This window comes from Anomaloglossus baeobatrachus, chromosome 7, assembly GCF_048569485.1.
Source record: "Anomaloglossus baeobatrachus isolate aAnoBae1 chromosome 7, aAnoBae1.hap1, whole genome shotgun sequence".
Taxonomy (NCBI): domain Eukaryota; kingdom Metazoa; phylum Chordata; class Amphibia; order Anura; family Aromobatidae; genus Anomaloglossus; species Anomaloglossus baeobatrachus.
The window spans coordinates 273,652,868-273,673,206 of NC_134359.1; the positions used below are offsets into that span (position 1 = coordinate 273,652,868).

Here is a 20,339-nt window from a genome sequence, read left to right on the forward strand (position 1 = left end):
ATCCGCCGAAGCATAGGTATGCACCTGATAATGTTTGGTGAAAGTGTGCAGACTCGACCAGGTAGCTGCCTGGCACACCTGTTGAGCCGAAGCCTGGTGTCGTAGCGCCCAGGACGCACTCACGGCTCTGGTTGAATGGGCTTTCAGCCCTGAAAGAACCGGAAGCCCTGCAAAACGGTAGGCTTCCAGAATTGGTTCTTTGATCCATCGAGCCAGGGTGGCTTTAGAAGCCTGCAACCTCTTGCGCGTACCAGCGACAAGGGCATCGGAACGGCGTACGGGCGCCGTGCGTGAAATGTAGATTCTGAGTGCTCTCACCAGATCTAGCAAACGTAAATCATTCTCATACCGGTGAACCGGATGAGTGCAAAAGGACGGTAAGGAGATATCCTGATTAAGATGAAACGAGGATACTACCTTAGGGAGAAACTCCGGAATGATGCGCAGCACTACCTTGTCCTGGTGAAACACCAGGAAGGGAGCCTTGGATGACAGAGCTGCCAGCTCAGACACTCGCCGAAGCGATGTGATCGCAACGAGAAACGCCACCTTCTGTGACAGGCGAGAAAAGGAAACTTCCTTCAGAGGCTCGAAAGGCGGCTTCTGGAGAGCAACTAGAACCCTGTTCAGATCCCATGGATCCAACGGCCGCTTGTACGGGGGTACGATATGACAAACCCCCTGCGGGAACGTGCGCACCTTAGAAAGACGTGCTAGACGCTTCTGAAAAAACACGGATAGTGCTGAGACTTGCCCTTTGAGGGAGTCTAGCGACAAGCCCTTTTCTAACTCCTATTGTAGGAAGGAAAGAAAGATAGGCAATGCAAATGGCCAGGGAGACACTCCCTGAGTAGAGCACCAGATTAAGAAAACCTTCCACGTTCTGTGGTAGATCTTAGCAGACGTGGGCTTCCTAGCCTGTCTCATGGTGGCAACGACCCCTTGGGATAATCCTGAAGACGCTAGGATCCAGGACACACAAGCCACACAGTCAGGTTCAGGGCCGCAGAAATCCGATGGAGAAAACGGCCCTTGAGACAGTAAGTCTGGTCGGTCTGGTAGTGACCCCGGTCGGCTGACCGTGAGATGCCACAGATCCGGGTACCACGATCTCCTCGGCCAGTCTGGTGCGACGAGTATGACGCGGCTGCAATCGGATCTGATTTTTGCGCAGTACTCTGGGCAAGAGTGCCAGAGGTGGAAACACATATGTGAGCCGGAACTGCGACCAATCTTGCACTAAGGCGTCTGCCGCCAGAGCTCTGTGATCGCGCGATCGTGCCATAAATGCCGGGACCTTGTTGGTGTGCCGAGACGCCATTAGGTCGACGTCCGGCCCCCCCCCCAGCGGCAACAGATTTCCTGAAACACGTCCGGGTGAAGGGACCATTCCCCCGCGTCCATGCCCTGGCGACTGAGGAAGCCTGCTTCCCAGTTTTCTACGCCCGGGATGTGAACTGCGGATATGGTGGATGCTGTGTCCTCCACCCACATGAGGATTCGCCGGACTTCCTGGAAGGCTGCTGACTGCGTGTCCCTCCTTGGTGGTTGATGTATGCCACCGCTGTGGAGATGTCCGACTGGATTCGGATCTGCTCCCTTCTAGCCACTTTTGGAAAGCTAATAGGGTAAGATACCCTGCCCCGATTTCCAGCACATCGAACTGAAGGGTGGACTCCTGCTGAGTCCACGTCCCCTGAGCCATGTGGCGGAGACAAACTGCTCCCCACCCTGACAGACTCGTATCTGTCGTGACCACTGCCCAGGATGGGGGCTATGGCAATGAGGTGGGAATAAGCCACTATTGCAGAGAGTCCTCGGCCGTCAGGGAAAGGGAGACTTCCCGTCCAGGGAGGTTGACTGCCCATTCCATTGGCGGAGAATGTCCCATTGCCGTTGGCGCAGATGAAACTGCGCAAAGAGAACTGCCTCGATGGCTGCCACCATCTTCCTTAGGAAGTGCATGAGGCGCCTTAAGGGGTGCGACTGGCCTTGAAGGAGAGACTGCACCTCTGTCCGCAGTGAACGCTGCTGGTTCAGCGGAAGCTTCACTATGGCTGATAGAGTATGAAAACTCCATGCCGAGATACGTTAGTGATTGAGTCGGAGACAGATTTGACCTTGCCAAATTGATGATCCACCCGAAAGTCTGGAGAGTCTCCAGCGTAACATTCAGGCTGCGTTGGCATGCCTCGAGGGAGGTTGCTTTGACGAGTAGATCGTCCAAGTACGGAATCACCGGGTGTCCGTGAGAGTGCAAGACTGCTACCACTGCTGCCATGACCTTGGTGCCCACCCGTGGGACTGTCGCCAGACTGAATGGCAGAGCTACGAACAGAAGATGTTCGTCTCCTAACACAAAACGTAGAAAACGTTGGTGCTCCGTAGCAATTGGCACGTGGAGATAGGCATCTTTGATGTCTGTTGAGGCAAGGAAGTCTCCTCGAGACATTGAGGCAATGACGGATCGGAGGGATCCCATCCGGAACCGCCTGGCGTTCGCATGCTCGTTGAGCAGTTTCAGAACCAGAACAGGACGGAAGGAACCGTCCATTTTTGGAGCCACAAAGAGATTGGAGTACAAACCCTCGCCCTCGTTCCTGAGGGGGGACAGGGATCACCACTCCTTCTGCTCTTAGAGCGTCCACCGCCTGCAGCAGGGCATCTGCTCGGTGGAGAGGTGGGGCCGTTCTGAAGAATGGAGTCGGAGGACGAGAACAGAACACTGTCCTGTGCACGTGAGCACAATGTCCGTCACCCACCGGTCTGTGACCTGTGGCAGCTAAATGTCGCCAAAGGCGGGGGAGTCTGCCATCAACCGCGGATGCGGAGAGAGAGAGAGAGAGCTGAGAGTCCTGAGGAGACCGCCTTGGTAGCGGTTCCTCCGACTGCCTTCCTTGGGCGAGATTGAGCCCGGCCGGAATCTGAGCCCGTCTGAGGTTTTGTAGCCCTTTTGCACGAGGACAATTGGGACCTGCCGGAGCTTGGGAAGGACCGAAACCTCGACTGTACTTTTAGGACAGCATTAACAGGGTAAGTCGCAGTGCAGACATTGCGGGTTACGGACGCCTCTGCGGTACAGATGTCCCTGCTCAAGGTCAGCTGCGCAAGAACAGCAGAAAAGGTTAGGTTGCCAATACGGCTGTGGATGCCGGAGCAACCGACACGCCGATAGCCTCCTAGACAGATTTCAACCAGAGTCCATCTGTCTGTGAATGGCATCTTGAAGTGAAGCCCCATCTCCAGTGCAACTATGGCTCTATATGCAAGCCTGGAGATTGGAGAATCCACCTTTGGACCCTGGGTCCAGCGCTGACCACGTCAGGGGAAAAAAGGGATAACGTGTATCCTAAAAACGTTTGGAGAAGACGCTTATCTGGTAAGCGTGGTGTTCCTGGACTGCTTCTCTGAAGTCAGCGTGGCCAGAAAAATACTCAATATCTGCGTGAGACACTGAAAAGGAACTTCTCCTGTTCGTCTCCTATCTCCACTGGGGGAGCTGAGGGAGAAAGATCCAACCTTCCAATGGTGGACGGTATAGGATCATTCCGTATGGCGTTACCACCCGGTGTATCCGGATTGAGAGCGATGTCAGTATCAAAGCCCTGAAGAGCTGCCTTTTGTTCAAGTAGATTGCCCATGGGTGCAAGTCTCTATATTATGACTACTCCGTCCCTGTCCATGGACAGGGTTGACAGGAGGTTTCTTTGGCCACAACTAGTAGAGCCCCGGCAGACGAAGTGCTAGAGACCCCGGCAGACGACGTGCTACAGGGGAGCATGCACACAATGGGACGGTGTCATGAACAGCATCCCATGTAGTAAAAACAGCACTGAAAACTGTGTTGCTTTTTTGCCGCTGCCGACTAGCTATCTAGAAGTATATAGCCAAGATTGGTGACCGTACATTGCAATGTATAGCATACAGGCATAAAGTACAAATGACCACTGCAGCACAAGCAATACAAGCAGCATAGAAGCCTGTGCCCTGGCACCTCTGCTCTTCTGCTGCTGTAGTCTAGCCATTCCAGAAGAATATAGCTAAGACTAGCGACTGTACAGTGCAATGTATAGCATATCAGCATAAACACAAATGAACACCTCAGTCGTGCAAAACAAGCAGCCTAGAAAGCCTGTGCTTTAGCACACCTGCTTTCCTGCTGCTGATGTGTCGCTCCCCAAGCGGGCATATAGCGACCTATGTAGTTAAAAACAACACATGTATACACTGCAGTTATATCGTGGTCAGCACTATGTGTGCCTCTTACCGCCCGCCTATAAGCGGGTGTATGATCGCCACTGTCCTGCCTTGGTGCCCCGAGCTCTGCAGTAATGGCTGCCGGCTTCTTCCCCAGCTCATGTGAGGAGGGGCGGGCCGTGGGCGTGCCCCCAAGGCAGAGCGGGAATCCGGCGTCCGACAGAGTGCAGTGAGAGGGCTGGAGCATGTAAAAAGGCTCCAGCCCTCGGCGCTGCTGATTGCTCAGCGCCTGTCCCCTTCCCTGAGTGACAGGGAGGGGGCGGGAACGAAGCGGCACTAGGCCGCAGAAGCCGGGGACTGGAGTTATAAGCGCCGCCGCCGTAAAAGCGCGGTCGGCGCCCAGTCCCCGGCGAACTACAAGTCCCAGCCGCGCCGCCGCTCCCGGAGCGTCCGGCGCGGTAGTTCCCAAAACACAAAGTCACTCAGCAAAGCTGCAGTGACTGTAACCCTTTACTGTCCCCGGCGCACTAGCACACCCAGCAAGTCTGGAGTGTGCTGTGCCTGTGTGTCCGGGGACACAGAGTACCTGTAATGGTGCAGGGCCATGTCCCTGAACGGTACTCCAGCTCCGTATCCAGCAGGTTCAAATGGGTCTGTGGATGGAGCCCGGCGTCAGAGCTTTGAGGCCGGCAGGATCCCACTTCCTCAGAGCCCCTCAGGGGGATGTGGAAGGAAAGCAGCATGTGGGCTCCAGCCTCCGTACCAGCAATAGGTACCTCAACCTTACAACACCATCCAGGGGTGAGAAGGGAGCATGCTGGGGACACTATATGTGTCCTCTTTTCTTCCATCCGAAATAGTCAGCAGCTACTGCTGACTAAAATCTGTGGAGCTATGCGTGGATGTCTGACCTCCTTCGCACACAAAGCTAAAACTGGAGAACCCGTGATACCACGGGGGGGTATAGCCAGAGGGGGAGGGGCCTTGCACTTTTTAGTGTAGTGCTTTGTGTGGCCTCCGGAGGGCAGTAGCTATACCCCAATCGTCTGGGTCTCCCAATAGAGCGCTGAAGAAAGTGGGTTTTGCCCACTTTGATGCCAGTTCTGATGCCCAGAACCTGTTTGGGCCAGGCTGGAGTGATCTGAATTTGATGTGTGGCATCACTAGGTATGTAAATGTGGTGTCAGATCAGTGGCCCAAAGCCATTTAACCCCTCAAAAACACTGGTTACTTATTCAAATCTGTGAAAACTGGGGTTTTGCCCACTTTGATGCCAGTTCTGATGCCCAGAACCTGTTTGGGCCAGGCTGGAGTGATCTGAATTTGATGTGTGGCATCACTAGGTATGTAAATGTGGTATGAGATCAGTGGCCCAAAGCCATTTAACCCCTCAAAAACACTGGTTACTTATTCAAATCTGTGAAAACTGGGGTTTTGCCCACTTTGATGCCAGTTCTGATGCCCAGAACCTGTTTGGGCCAGGCTAAAGTGATCTGAATTTGATGTGTGGCATCACTAGGTATGTAAATGTGGTGTGAGATCAGTGGCCCAAAGCCATTTAACCCCTCAAAAACACTGGTTACTTATTCAAATCTGTGAAAACTGGGTTTTTGCCCACTTTGATGCCAGTTCTGATGCCCAGAACCTGTTTGGGCCAGGCTGAAGTGATCTAAATTTGATGTGTGGCATCACTAGGTATGTAAATGTGGTGTGAGATCAGTGGCCCAAAGCCATTTAACCCTTCAAAAACACCAGTTACTTATTCAAATCTGTGAAAACTGGGATTTTTACCACTTTGATGCCAGTTCTGATGCCCAGATCCTGTTTGGGCCAGGCTGGAGTGATCTGAATTTTATGTGTGACATCACTAGGTATGTAAATGTGGTGTGAGGTCAGTGGCCCAAAGCCATTTAACCCCTCAAAAACACTGGTTACTTATTCAAATCTGTGAAAACTGGGGTTTTGCCCATTTTGATGCCAGTTCTGATGCCCAGAACCTGTTTGGGCCAGGCTGGAGTGATCTGAATTTGATGTGTGGCATCACTAGGTATTTAAATGTGGTGTGAGGTCAGTGGCCCAAAGCCATTTAACCCCTCAAAAACACTGGTTACTTATTCAAATCTGTGAAAAGTGGGTTTTGCCCACTTTGATGCCAGTTCTGATGCCCAGAACCTGTTTGGGCCAGGCTGGAGTGATCTGAATTTGATGTGTGGCATCACTAGGTATGTAAATGTGGTGTGAGGTCAGTGGCCCAAAGCCATTTAACCCCTCAAAAACACTGGTTACTTATTCAAATCTGTGAAAACTGGGATTTTTACCACTTTGATGCCAGTTCTGATGCCCAGAACCTGTTTGGGCCAGGCTGGAGAGATCTGAATTTGATGTGTGGCATCACTAGGTATGTAAATGTGGTGTGAGGTCAGTGGCCCAAAGCCATTTAACCCCTCAAAAACACTGGTTACTTATTCAAATCTGTGAAAACTGGGATTTTTACCACTTTGATGCCAGTTCTGATGCCCAGAACCTGTTTGGGCCAGGCTGGAGTGATCTGAATTTGATGTGTGGCATCACTAGGTATGTAAATGTGGTGTCAGATCAGTGGCCCAAAGCCATTTAACCCCTCAAAAACACTGGTTACTTATTCAAATCTGTGAAAACTGGGGTTTTGCCCACTTTGATGCCAGTTCTGATGCCCAGAACCTGTTTGGGCCAGGCTAAAGTGATCTGAATTTGATGTGTGGCATCACTAGGTATGTAAATGTGGTGTGAGATCAGTGGCCCAAAGCCATTTAACCCCTCAAAAACACCAGTTACTTATTCAAATCTGTGAAAACTGGGGTTTTGCCCACTTTGATGCCAGTTCTGATGCCCAGAACCTGTTTGGGCCAGGCTAAAGTGATCTGAATTTGATGTGTGGCATCACTAGGTATGTAAATGTGGTGTGAGATCAGTGGCCCAAAGCCATTTAACCCTTCAAAAACACCAGTTACTTATTCAAATCTGTGAAAACTGGGATTTTTACCACTTTGATGCCAGTTCTGATGCCCAGAACCTGTTTGGGCCAGGCTGAAGTGATCTGAATTTGATGTGTGGCATCACTAGGTATGTAAATGTGGTGTGAGATCAGTGGGCCAAAGCCATTTAACCCCTCAAAAACACTGGTTACTTATTCAAATCTGTGAAAACTGGGATTTTTACCACTTTGATGCCAGTTCTGATGCCCAGAACCTGTTTGGGCCAGGCTGAAGTGATCTGAGTTTGATATGGGGCATCACTATGTATGTAAATGTGGTGTGAGATCAGTGGCCCAAAGCCATTTAACCCCTCAAAAACACTGGTTACTTATTCAAATATGTGAAAACTGGGGTTTTGCCCACTTTGATGCCAGTTCTGATGCCCAGAACCTGTTTGGGCCAGGCTGTAGTGATCTGAATTTGATGTGTGGCATCACTAGATATGTAAATGTGGTGTGAGATCAGTGGCCCAAAGCCATTTAACCCCTCAAAAACACCAGTTACTTATTCAAATCTGTGAAAATTGGCTGTGTGCCCACTTTGATGCCAGTTTTGATGCCCAGAACCCCTTTGGGCCAGGCTGGAGACACTTGAGTTTGATTAGAGGCATCACTAGATATGCAATTTTGGTGTTAGATCAGTGGCCCAAAGCCATTTAACCCTTTCACTAACATACTTCGGTGCCCACTTTGATGCCCATTTTTTTGCCAGTTTTTTAATTTTCGCAGCTGGTTTTGAGTGTATGTATATTAGGGCTCATCAGTGCATTGTATTTTATTATTGTCATGTGTCATTTTTGTTGATAAATGCATAAAAAAACTGAAAAAACTAAATTGCCGAATAAGAAACTGATGAATAAGAAACCAACTTCAGCCCCGAATAAGAAACTGGACGAATAAGAAACCAACTTCAGCATCGTGGAACAATACAGGTCGCAGTAGCGACCTGTATAACGATCTCAGCAGTCACTGTGACCCTGTCACACAGTGTCAAACACAGTGATGTGTCCTGCCCAGCAGGACATCGCCTTTGCAGAAAATGGCCTGGACCATTCTGCAACGACTAGAGATCTCACAGCAGGGGCCTGATCGCTGGTAGGTGTCACACATAACGAGATCGCTAACGGGATCGCTACGTCACAGAAACCGTGACTCAGCTGCGATCTCGCTAGCGATCTCGTTATGTGTGACGGTACCTTAAGAAGGACAATATAAAGAACAAATATATATAAGGCTCTGTGCGCACGTGTGCGTATTGCATGCAGTTATGCTACGATCTGTACCGTAGCGTAACTGCATGCGTCCTGCGTCCCCAGCATAATCTATGAAGACTATGCAGGAGACGTGGCGTATTAGAGCGCAGCGTTTCGGCTGCTGCCCGAAGCGTGCGTTCTAAGAAGTGACATGTCACTTATTCCGTGCGCTCTGCATGCATCCCCCGCTCTGTCTATGGGAGGGACTGCACTCAGAGCGCATGAAATCGGGGGGTTTTTTTTCATTACAGACTCTTTCTGCAGCGATTTGAAGCACACTTGTGCTGTTCAAATCGCTGCAGAAATTTCTGCAGGGACAGAATGCTACGTGCGCACATAGCCTTAAAGCAGATATAAACTGAAAAGAGAGTGGCGATAACAAAAATTAGGAGAGAGAAAATTGGAAAGAAAAAAAATGAGAAATGATACAAAAAAAAAAAATCCAGCAAGACCTATAAAGCGACCAAATGGCTCCAATAACCATATTAGATCTGGGGCAAGGGAAAGATAGGGATCGGGGTGGAGGGGAAGTGGAGGAATGCATATCGGGTAAATAGTATCGTATAGAGCAGGGTTCCTCAACTCCAGTCCTCAAGGGCCATCAACAGGTCATGTTTTCAGGATTTCCTTAGCATTGCATGGGTGTTGGAATCATCACCTGTACAGGTGATTAAATTATTACCTGTGCAATACTATGGAGACCCTGAAAACATGACCTGTTGGTGGCCCTTGAGGACTGGAGTTGGGGACCCCTGGTATAGAGTGTCAATTTGTAAAGATATCACACAGGATAATTAAACTCTCTGTTGAGACCTGTAGGGAGGGTCTGTAGTCTCCTATTACCTCCATGTCGTGAAGGGGCAATTGTGCATTGTTTGGAATCTGCTGTTCACAAAATTGTGCATCGTGTTCATGTAATATTATCAGCCATATTCCCACCTGCATTCAGAAATTTACCTTTTACTTCCTGTCTCTCGCTCTTTAATTTTGTCTCTCGTCTCCTGTCTCTCTCAAATCCTGGCTCTCTTATCTCCTGCCTTTTGTCACTCCTGTCGCTCTCTTCCCTCCTTCCTCTCTCTCTTCTCTACTGTTTCTCTTCCTTCGTGTCTCTCTCTCAATTTTTTGTGACCTATGTGAGGGTGGTGCATGCGTCCTCGCATCCTCTGCCTTTGTTGTGACCGCAGGAGCGAGTGCGTCACCCTCACACAGGCCACAAAACAATAAGATGATGTTACACTGTCTTCACAAAGATGGCGCCGGAGATAAGTGCTATGCACAGACACCAACTCAGACGCAAGCTTAATGAAGAGATGTAGTAAATCTTTCATATACTGTAATTAGCATAAATAACAGAGGCGGGGAGGAAGGAAAGACAGGGGCAGGAACCTATTAGACCCACCTATTAGATCTTCTGTAGCTGCTATCAATCAAATAACAGTGCATTTCACAAGCTTTACTTGCCTGTATTTCAGAAAGTATACATCCGATCTCACAACTAAAGTTATGTATAGAATCAGCATGATAGCACCAGTATAGCACTGGCTTTAGTTTATATAGGGAAATCCTGGAGGTTGGTTCTCTTTACATATAAAAGCCCCTTCTGTAGCCTTCAGAGAGTGGAGATGTGAAGGCTGCAGCTGATGAGCGCTCGGTGATAGTCTGTACAATCTCAGGACATAGACAATGGCCCAGGAGGTAAATATCCTTCAGTAATAAAGCCTGTAGTGACCGGTGGTTTTGTGGATGCTCAGTACTTCTTTTCACATGACTTTCTCCCCTCAGCATTGATATAATGATTGTACTATATTAATACTGCTGCAGGGATTGACCTCAGCGTTTTTTAATGCTTAAACAGCAGCAATTAGAGCGCGCTCCGGCCGCCGCTCTTAGGGTTCGCTCATATGAGTGTATAACTCGGACGAGGGCTGTCTGATGGTTTATTGGATAGCGCTCACTCCAGTATTATTCTATAGGGCAGCGCCGACCAGCACTTTTTTTTCAAATGCCAAATCAGAATGAGAAAACAAAATTGCAGTGTAAATCGGACGGGGCGCACCCACTGAAGTCTATAGGAGCATGTAAACATCGGACTGCACTCTACTGTTATCCGAGTGCTTTCAGGTTTACCCCGACACTGAGAACTGTTCTCCATCTTCTCCTCACCTGTGATCTGATTCTCTTGCATGAGAGGACATATGCTTGTGTGACCCCAGCCTTACAGAAAGGTGTCAGCTGTGTATCACAGCTGGCATCTGCCGGATGTTATGCTCACATACTCTAAAGCTACATCTACGATTGATACAACTGGAATCCTCTCCTGCTTTTCTTTACAATCATCTGATAATCCGAAATAATTGATTATCTACTTCTATGAATGCAAGAATATGGGAATTACAAGTGGTTTTTTTTACTATTTTTAATGAGGGCCTGAACAAATACACCAGCATCCTCCCCGCCATTCTTCCTCGTTCTCCCTCTGACCTCTTCATGCAACAGGAGGAGAGCGCCCTCTACTGGCAGGGCGGTCATGTGCCCGGGTCACTAGGATGTACAGAAGTGAGTATTGTTGCCATCACCTCCTGGCCTACCCCCAAGTCAAAGAAGCAGGTAATGTCCTTCTTGGGTACAGCAGGGTGCTATAGGAAGTTCATTCCTAACTACTGTATAGTGCTCTTGCTAAGCCATTGACGGACCTCACCAAAAAGAAACTACCGCAAGTAGTCACCTGGACAGATGACTGTGAGCGGTCCTTCAGAGCATTGAAAGCTGCCCTCGCCAGTTCTCCAATCCTAAAAGCCCCGGACTTCACCCGTCGGTTCATAGTTCAGACAGATGCCAGTGCATTTGGTTTGGGTGCAGTACTCAGCCAGGTAAATGGGGAGGGGTAAGAGCATCCAGTGGCATTTCTCAGAAGCAAGCTCTTAAGGGGGCTTTACACGCTGCGATATCGGTAACGATATATCGTCGGGGTCACATCGTTAGTGACGCACATCCGGCGCTATTACCGATATCGCATCGTGTAACACAAATGAGCGACGATCAACAAGCAGAAAAACGTGAAAAATCGTTGCTCGTTGACACGTCGCTCATTTCCTTAATATCGTTGCTGCTGCCGGTACGATGTTGTTCGTCGTTCCTGCGGCATCACACGTCGCTATGTGTGACACCGCAGGAACGACGAACATCTCCTTACCTGCCTCCACCGGCAATGAGGAAGGAAGGAGGTGGGTGGGATGTTACGTCCCGCTCATCTCCGCCCCTGTGCTTCTTTTGGCCGGCCGCTTAGTGACGTCGCTGTGACGCCGAACGCACCTCCCCCTTGAAGGAGGAATTTTTTGGCCGTCACAGCGACGTCGCTGCACAGGTATGTGCGTGTGACGCTGCCGTAGCGATGTTTGCTATGGCAGCGACCACCAAATGTCACATGTACGACGGTGGCGAATGCTATCGCGCTCGACATCACTAGAAATCGCTAGCGATGTCACAGAGCGTAAAGCACCCTTTACTCTGGGAAGTGGCCTCACTGTGGAGAAGTAGTGCCTCGCTATAGTGTGGGCCCTGCGGAAGCTGCAGCCCTACCTATATGGACGCAACTTCACCATAGTAACAGACCACAACCCTCAGCTGGCTACACCAGGTGGACGGCGACAATGGTAAGCTACTGTGGTCGAGCTTGGCTCTACAGCAGTTTGATTTCACCATTCAACACAAGAAGGGTATTGAGCGTGGCAACGCTGACGGGCTGTACCGGCAGGGAGATGCCAGCAAGATAGGCTTGGGAGACGATCGGCAAATCAATCTCCCATACTACCTCAAAAAGGGGGAGGTGTCATGTTAGAACTCTTGAAGGCTCCTATTCCACCCCTCTCCCCATTATCAGCTAGCACAGAGATGGAGATCGCCATGACGACTATTTGATCGGCCTGAGAGTTTAGGTATTTACGACTCGGGGGTTGGAACAGCTACAGCCAAAGTAGTGCACACAGAAACATCTCTTTGTTCTTTAAAATAGAAAAAGTATTAACTCAGTTTTTTACATGCCACGTTAATGCTAGAAATATGAAAAGCATATTGCCAGAATCCCTGCGGAGCACTGAATCCAGCGCACAGTTTGGCTTTGCTAGGAGATTGCTGGTATCGCGACAAATGGATATTGGTCAATAAAAGCATGCTAGATGCGTTGTGTTCGGTATCTAGGCGAATGAAGAATCGAGATATAAAATATGATGTTAATATCTCTAAACTGTGTGACACCCACCGCCCCTGATGAAGCTGAACTAGCGACACGCATCGGGCCAGTCTCCTTGTACCTCTCTTTATTATTAGGCAGAGATTGTTACCAAAGTACTCTTTTCCCCATATCTTGATGGGCCTTGCTGTTTCTGACCACCAGGTTATATTTCATTGAAGTGGTTGCTCTATTTCAGTTATGGTATTAAGCTTATATTTGCTCTAAGTGGTTTTTTTATATTTGGCTTTTTATGTTTTCTTTATATCTGACAGATAAGAATATTTTCTGATAACCATGGCCCTTTCCACCCTAATAACATCATCTCCCAGTTGTCTGCTGTACCATGGCTGGTTTTTAGTAAAATGGAGGTGACCCCACGTAATTTTTTTAAATCTAAAAATTTAAAAAATAAACGTGGGATCCCTCTATTTCTTATAACCAGACAATTTACAGCAGACAGCTGAGGGATGCAGCCTCCACCTGCTGCTGTTCCTGTGCTAGACATGAAAGTTTGAGGGGGACCCCACGTCTTTTTTTTTTAAAATGGTGTAAAACAGCTGGTCAAGCTAACTACATGTATATCTGTTCTATTTATCTTTCTATATCTATCTATAATGTTTCAGGCTTTACACATTAAAAACGATTCATTTCAGTATCATGCATTTTTTACCGGTACCACACGGACGCCCATACCGGTACATGTGGCTTGCACCTGTTTAAACAAGGACCTTATGGATACTCATCTACGGTATGTACTATAGGTTTGAGTTGCTGCAAATTATGATGTTCTCCTCCTTGGCTAAAAATACTTCCCCAGTCGTGCAGCACGGCCCCCTAAGAGCCCCCCAAACAAGCAGCCTCTCCCCCTGCGAGCCCCCCCAACATGCAGCCTCTCCCCCTGCGAGCCCCCCCAACATGCAGCCTCTCCCCCTGCGAGCCCTTCCTCCACGTGCAGCCTCTTCCCCTGCGAGCCCCCCCAACGTGCAGCCTCTCCCCCTGCGAACCCCCCTCCAAGTGCAGCCTCTCCCCCTGCAAACCCCCCCAACATGCAGCCTCTCCCCCTGCAAACCCCCCCCAACGTGCAGCCTCTCCCCCTGCAAACCCCCCCCCCCCAACGTGTAGCCTCTCCCCCTGCAAACCCCCCCAACGTGCAGCCTCTCCCCCTGCAAACCCCCCCAACGTGCAGCCTCTCCCCCTGCAAACCCCCCCAACGTGCAGCCTCTCCCCCTGCAAACCCCCCCCCAACGTGCAGCCTCTCCCCCTGCAAACCTCCCCAACGTGCAGCCTCTCCCCCTGAAAACCCCCCCAACGTGCAGCCTCTCCCCCTGCAAACCCCCCCAACGTGCAGCCTGTCCCCCTGCAAACCCCCCCAACGTGCAGCCTCTCCCCCTGCAAACCCCCCCAACGTGCAGCCTCTCCCCCTGCAAACCCCCCCAACGTGCAGCCTCTCCCCCTGGCTGCAAACCCCCCCCAACGTGTAGCCTCTCCCCCTGCAAACCCCCCCCAACGTGCAGCCTCTCCCCCTGCAAACCCCCCCCAACGTGCAGCCTCTCCCCCTGCAAACCCCCCCAACGTGCAGCCTCTCCCCCTGCAAACCCCCCCCACGTGCAGCCTCTCCCCCTGCAAACCCCCCCAACGTGCAGCCTCTCCCCCTGCAAACCCCCCCAACATGCAGCCTCTCCCCCTGCAAACCCCCCCAACGTGCAGCCTCTCCCCCTGCAAACCCCCCCCCAACGTGCAGCCTCTCCCCCTGCAAACCCCCCCCCAACGTGCAGCCTCTCCCCCTGCAAACCCCCCCAACGTGCAGCCTGTCCCCCTGCAAACCCCCCCAACGTGCAGCCTGTCCCCCTGCAAACCCCCCCAACGTGCAGCCTCTCCCCCTGCAAACCCCCCCAACGTGCAGCCTGTCCCCCTGCAAACCCCCCCCAACGTGCAGCCTCTCCCCCTGCAAACCCCCCAACGTGCAGCCTCTCCCCCTTCAACACCCCCGCAACATGCAGCCTCTCCCCCTACAAGCCCCCCAACACGCAGTATCGCCTAGTATAAGCCCCCAACACGCAGCCTCTCTCTCCCCCTGGAGGCCCCTCTCCCCGTGCAGCGTCGCCCCCTGCCCTGTGTAACCCTCCCACCCTTTTCTTTATGGAAACTTCCACAGCCCCGTGCTGCAGCTTCAGTACATTCCCTGTTAAAAACACACGATCCGCAGCCCCCAGCACTGACAGGAGACACTTATTTCTGCCCCTAAAATACAGTGTAAGACCCCAGATTTATAACTAATCACCAAAAGCTGAATATTCTCCACCTCAGGGTCAGGATCCGTCCGCTCTGCACAGGGCCCGGCTTCCCGCCCACAGCTCAGCACTGAGGAGGCCCCGCCCCTTCTGGTGACGTCTTCCCTCAAAACATCAACTCCACTGTAGTGTAGAGGCCACCGCCGCCTCATGCTGACACACACACACACACACACACACACACACACACACACACACACACACACACACACACACACACACACACACACACACACACACACACACACACACACACACACACACACACACACACACACACACACACACACACACACACACACACACACACACTCTCGACTCGCCGAGCAGCCCCACACACACTGCCGAGCAGCCCCCACACACACTGCCGAGCAGCCCCCACACACACACTTCCGAGCAGCCCCCACACACACACTGCCGAGCAGCCCCCACACACACACTGCCGAGCAGCACACACACACACACTGCCGAGCAGCCCCCACACACACTGCCGAGCAGCCCCCACACACACTGCCGAGCAGCCCCCACACACACACTGCCGAGCAGCCCCCACACACACTGCCGAGCAGCCCCCACACACACTGCCGAGCCGCGCACACACACTGCCGAGCAGCCCCCACACACTGCCGAGCAGCCCCCACACACACTACCGAGTGCCGAGCAGCCCCCACACACACTGCCGAGCAGCCCCCACACACACTGCCGAGCAGCCCCCACACACACTGCCGAGCAGCCCCCACACACACACTGCCGAGCAGCCCCCACACACACTGCCGAGCAGCCCCCCCACACACACTGCCGAGCAGCCCCCCCACACACACTGCCGAGCAGCCCCCACACACTGCCGAGCAGCCCCCCCACACACACTACCGAGTGCCGAGCAGCCCCCACACACACTGCCGAGCAGCCCCCACACACACTGCCGAGCAGCCCCCACACACACTGCCGAGCAGCCCCCACACACACACTGCCGAGCAGCCCCCACACACACTGCCGAGCAGCCCCCACACACACTGCCGAGCAGCCCCCACACACACTGCCGAGCAGCCCCCACACACACTGCCGAGCCGCGCACACACACTGCCGAGCAGCCCCCACACACTGCCGAGCCGCGCACACACACTGCCGAGCAGCCCACACACACACTGCCGAGCAGCCCCCACACACACTGCCGAGCAGCCCCCACACACACTGCCGAGCAGCCCCCACACACACTGCCGAGCAGCCCCCACACACACACTGCTGAGCAGCCCCCACACACACTGCCGAGCAGCCCCCACACACTGCCGAGCCGCGCACACACACTGCCGAGCAGCCCCCACACACTGCCGAGCAGCCCCCACACACACTACCGAGTGCCGAGCAGCCCCCACACACACTGCCGAGCAGCCCCCACACACACTGCCGAGCAGCCCCCACACACACTGCCGAGCAGCCCCCACACACACACTGCCGAGCAGCCCCCACACACACTGCCGAGCAGCCCCCACACACACTGCCGAGCAGCCCCCCCACACACACTGCCGAGCAGCCCCCACACACTGCCGAGCAGCCCCCCCACACACACTACCGAGTGCCGAGCAGCCCCCACACACACTGCCGAGCAGCCCCCACACACACTGCCGAGCAGCCCCCACACACACTGCCGAGCAGCCCCCACACACACTGCCGAGCAGCCCCCACACACACACTGCCGAGCAGCCCCCACACACACTGCCGAGCAGCCCCCACACACACTGCCGAGCAGCCCCCACACACACTGCCGAGCCGCGCACACACACTGCCGAGCAGCCCCCACACACTGCCGAGCCGCGCACACACACTGCCGAGCAGCCCACACACACACTGCCGAGCAGCCCCCCCACACACACTGCCGAGCAGCCCACACACACACTGCCGAGCAGCCCCCCCACACACACTACCGAGTGCCGAGCAGCCCCCACACACACTGCCGAGCAGCCCCCACACACACTGCCGAGCAGCCCCCACACACACACTGCCGAGCAGCCCCCACACACACACTGCCGAGCAGCCCCCACACACACTGCCGAGCAGCCCCCACACACACTGCCGAGCAGCCCCCACACACACTGCCGAGCAGCCCCCACACACACTGCCGAGCCGCGCACACACACTGCCGAGCAGCCCCCACACACTGCCGAGCCGCGCACACACACTGCCGAGCAGCCCACACACACACTGCCGAGCAGCGCACACACACACTGCCGAGCAGCCCACACACACTGCCGAGCAGCCCGCACACACACTGCCGAGCAGCCCGCACACACACTGCCGAGCAGCCCGCACACACACTCCCGAGCAGCGCACACACACTCCCGAGCAGCGCACACACACTCCCGAGCAGCGCACACACACTCCCGAGCAGCGCACACACACTGCCGAGTAACGCACACACACTGCCGTGCAGAACACACACACTGCCGTGCAGCACACACACACTGCCGAGCAGCGCACACACTGCTGAGCAGCACGCACACACACTGCCGAGCAGCGCACACACACTGCCGAGCAGCGCACACACACTGCCGAGCAGCGCACACACACTGCCGAGCGACCCACACACACTCCCGTGCAGAACACACACATTGCCGAGCAGCGCACACACACTGCTGAGCAGCACACACACACACACTGCCGAGCAGCACGCACACACTGCCGAGCAGCACACACACACACTGCCGAGCAGCGCACACACACACTGCCGAGCAGCGCACACACACACTGCCGAGCAGCGCACACACACACTGCCGAGCAGCGCACACACACACTGCCGAGCAGCGCACACACACACTGCCGAGCAGCGCACACACACTACCGAGCAGCCCACACACACTGCCGAGCAGCCCACACACACTGCCGAGCAGCCCGCACACACACTCCCGAGCAACGCACACACACTCCCGAGCAGCGCACACACACTCCCGAGCAGCGCACACACACTCCCGAGCAGCGCACACACACTCCCGAGCAGCGCACACACACTCCCGAGCAGCGCACACACACTCCCGAGCAGCGCACACACACTCCCGTGCAGAACACACACACTGCCGTGCAGAACACACACACTGCCGAGCAGCGCACACACTGCTGAGCAGCACGCACACACACTGCCGAGCAGCGCACACACACTGCCGAGCAGCGCACACACACTGCCGAGCAGCACGCACACACTGCCGAGCAGCACGCACACACTGCCGAGCAGCACGCACACACACTGCCGAGCAGCACGCACACACACTGCCGAGCAGCACATACACACTGCCGAGCAGCACACACACACTGCCGAGCAGCGCACACACACACTGCCGAGCAGCCCATACACACACTGCCGAGCAGCCCACACACACTGCTCAGCAGCCCACACACACTGCCGAGCAGAGCACACACACTGCCGAGCAGAGCACACACACACTGCCGAGCAGCGCACACACACTATACAGTATATAAACCTGCCTGTGTGTGTGTGTGTCTGTGTGTGTGGAATCCTGCCTATATATGTGCATCTGTATATAAGCCAGGATATATGCCTGCAGTTAATATCTCCCATAGGATGAATAAACGCCAGTCTTTGTCTCATATGTGATGTATACAGCAGAATATAGTATGGTGCTGGGTATATATAGTATATATTGTAGAGGTGTGTGTATATATTTAGTGTAGAGATGTTTATATAGTTTGGCCTGTGTATATATTGTGGAATATACACTACAGTATATACACGTCTCTACACTAAGTAGTATATACACAGCTCCACAGTATACAGTGTTGAGCTGTGTATATAATAGCTTGCAGCATATATTTTGGAGCTGAGCATACGTGTCCTGTCTTATATACATGGTGCAACTCTGAGTATCTCCATAGCGAGATATATATATATATATATATATATATATATATATATATATATATATATATATATATATATACATACATACACACTAGCTGTACTACCCGGCATTGTCCAGGAAAGTAATTGTGTCTCTGGCGTCCTCCCTCTCTCAGAGTCTCCGTCTGTCTCTCCATCTCTGTTTGTCTCTATTCGTCTGTCTCTCTGTCTGCCTCTGTCTACCTCTTTCCCTGTCTACAGAAAAGCAGAAGCCACAGGGAAAATAGTAGCATATTGGTTATTTGAATATAAATCTGAGTCTAATGCACCATTGACAGCAACCTATTGACTACATATATATATATACTGGACCGGGCGCAATTGAAACAACCAAAATGAAAGCAAAAAACGACCAGACGTCCTGATTGCAGGTGAAAAAATATATTTATTGATTTGCATTCCTCAAATAAGGTGGACACACCATGTGATTAAGAACAGGGGTTCCTGGCATAGTCACGGCCCTCACAACATTGGTGGCTATGTAGAGTAGTCTGACATACCGTGTTTCCCCGAAAATAAGACATGGCAGGAGTTTTCAGGGATGCTTTTTTTTTTTTTTGTAAATTCTTTATTTAAGATGTTTCTTAATATTACAGAAATTAAATTGCAACAACAAATAAGCATAAACATGTATTTTTCAGATGAAAGGAAAGAGAAAAGGAAAGGAAAGAGGGAGAGATGGGGACGTGAGGTTGGTGTAAAGTAAAGAGAGGACAAGGGGGTTGGGAATGTAGAGGGGGTAGGGGAAGGGGAAAAAGGTGAGATTCCCACCTATTTCTAAGAAGGTGTCTGGTTACTAGGATTTATATATATATGAAAGTATGAAAAGGCTTTGTTTTCAGAGGTGTGTATGAGCAACGTGTTTGTTTTGCTTAACTGTCTATTCGGTTTCTGAGCTAATGTGTTATCTTTGGATGAGAAAATTTGTCAAGAGATTTTAGTTAGCTTTTGGTATCTGTCCCATTTGTCCCAAGATTCTAAAAGCTTCGCATTTTTCCTAGTGTAATGCAATCGGGCTTTTTCTTGTATGCTTATAAGATTTGATTCATTGAACCACTCGGTTAGACTCGGTGCGTCACCTTCTTTCCAGTGTCTGGCTATTAGAAGTTTTGCTGCATTTATGAGATGAGGTATTATTGAGAGTTTGTTTAGGTGTTCCTTTTGTGGATCTAGATTGAGGATAATAAAGTTTGGGTTGAAAGGGAGTTTGGTCTTGAGAGCATTTTCTATGTGAATTTTAATGGAATCCCAATATTTTGCTATTTTTGGGCAATGATACCAAATGTGTGAAGGGGTGCCAGTCATTTGATTACATCTCCAGCAGTGTGGTGACAAGGAGTTGTCAATTTTGTAGAGCATGTCTGGGGTTTTATACCACCGTGAGATAATTTTATAGTTGAGTTCTTGATATCTAGATGCGGTTGATAGGTTGTGGGCGTTGTTGAAG

The 20,339-nt window shown here is 52.1% G+C and overlaps 1 protein-coding gene across 2 annotated transcripts in view; it reads right to left on the reverse strand.

The window, feature by feature from the left end:
- The window catches only part of LOC142245450 (uncharacterized), a 115,496-nt gene extending 100,417 nt beyond the window's left edge, over window positions 1-15,079 (reverse strand). Inside the window, exon 1 of one of the 2 annotated variants that reach the window (XM_075318166.1) lies at window positions 14,997-15,079. The gene's annotated coding sequence lies outside the window, so the exon portion shown is untranslated. Of the gene's footprint in view, window positions 1-14,975 lie in introns of both variants that reach the window. The other variant, XM_075318167.1, reaches the window with a different exon arrangement.
- Window positions 15,080-20,339: the final 5,260 nt, after the last annotated feature.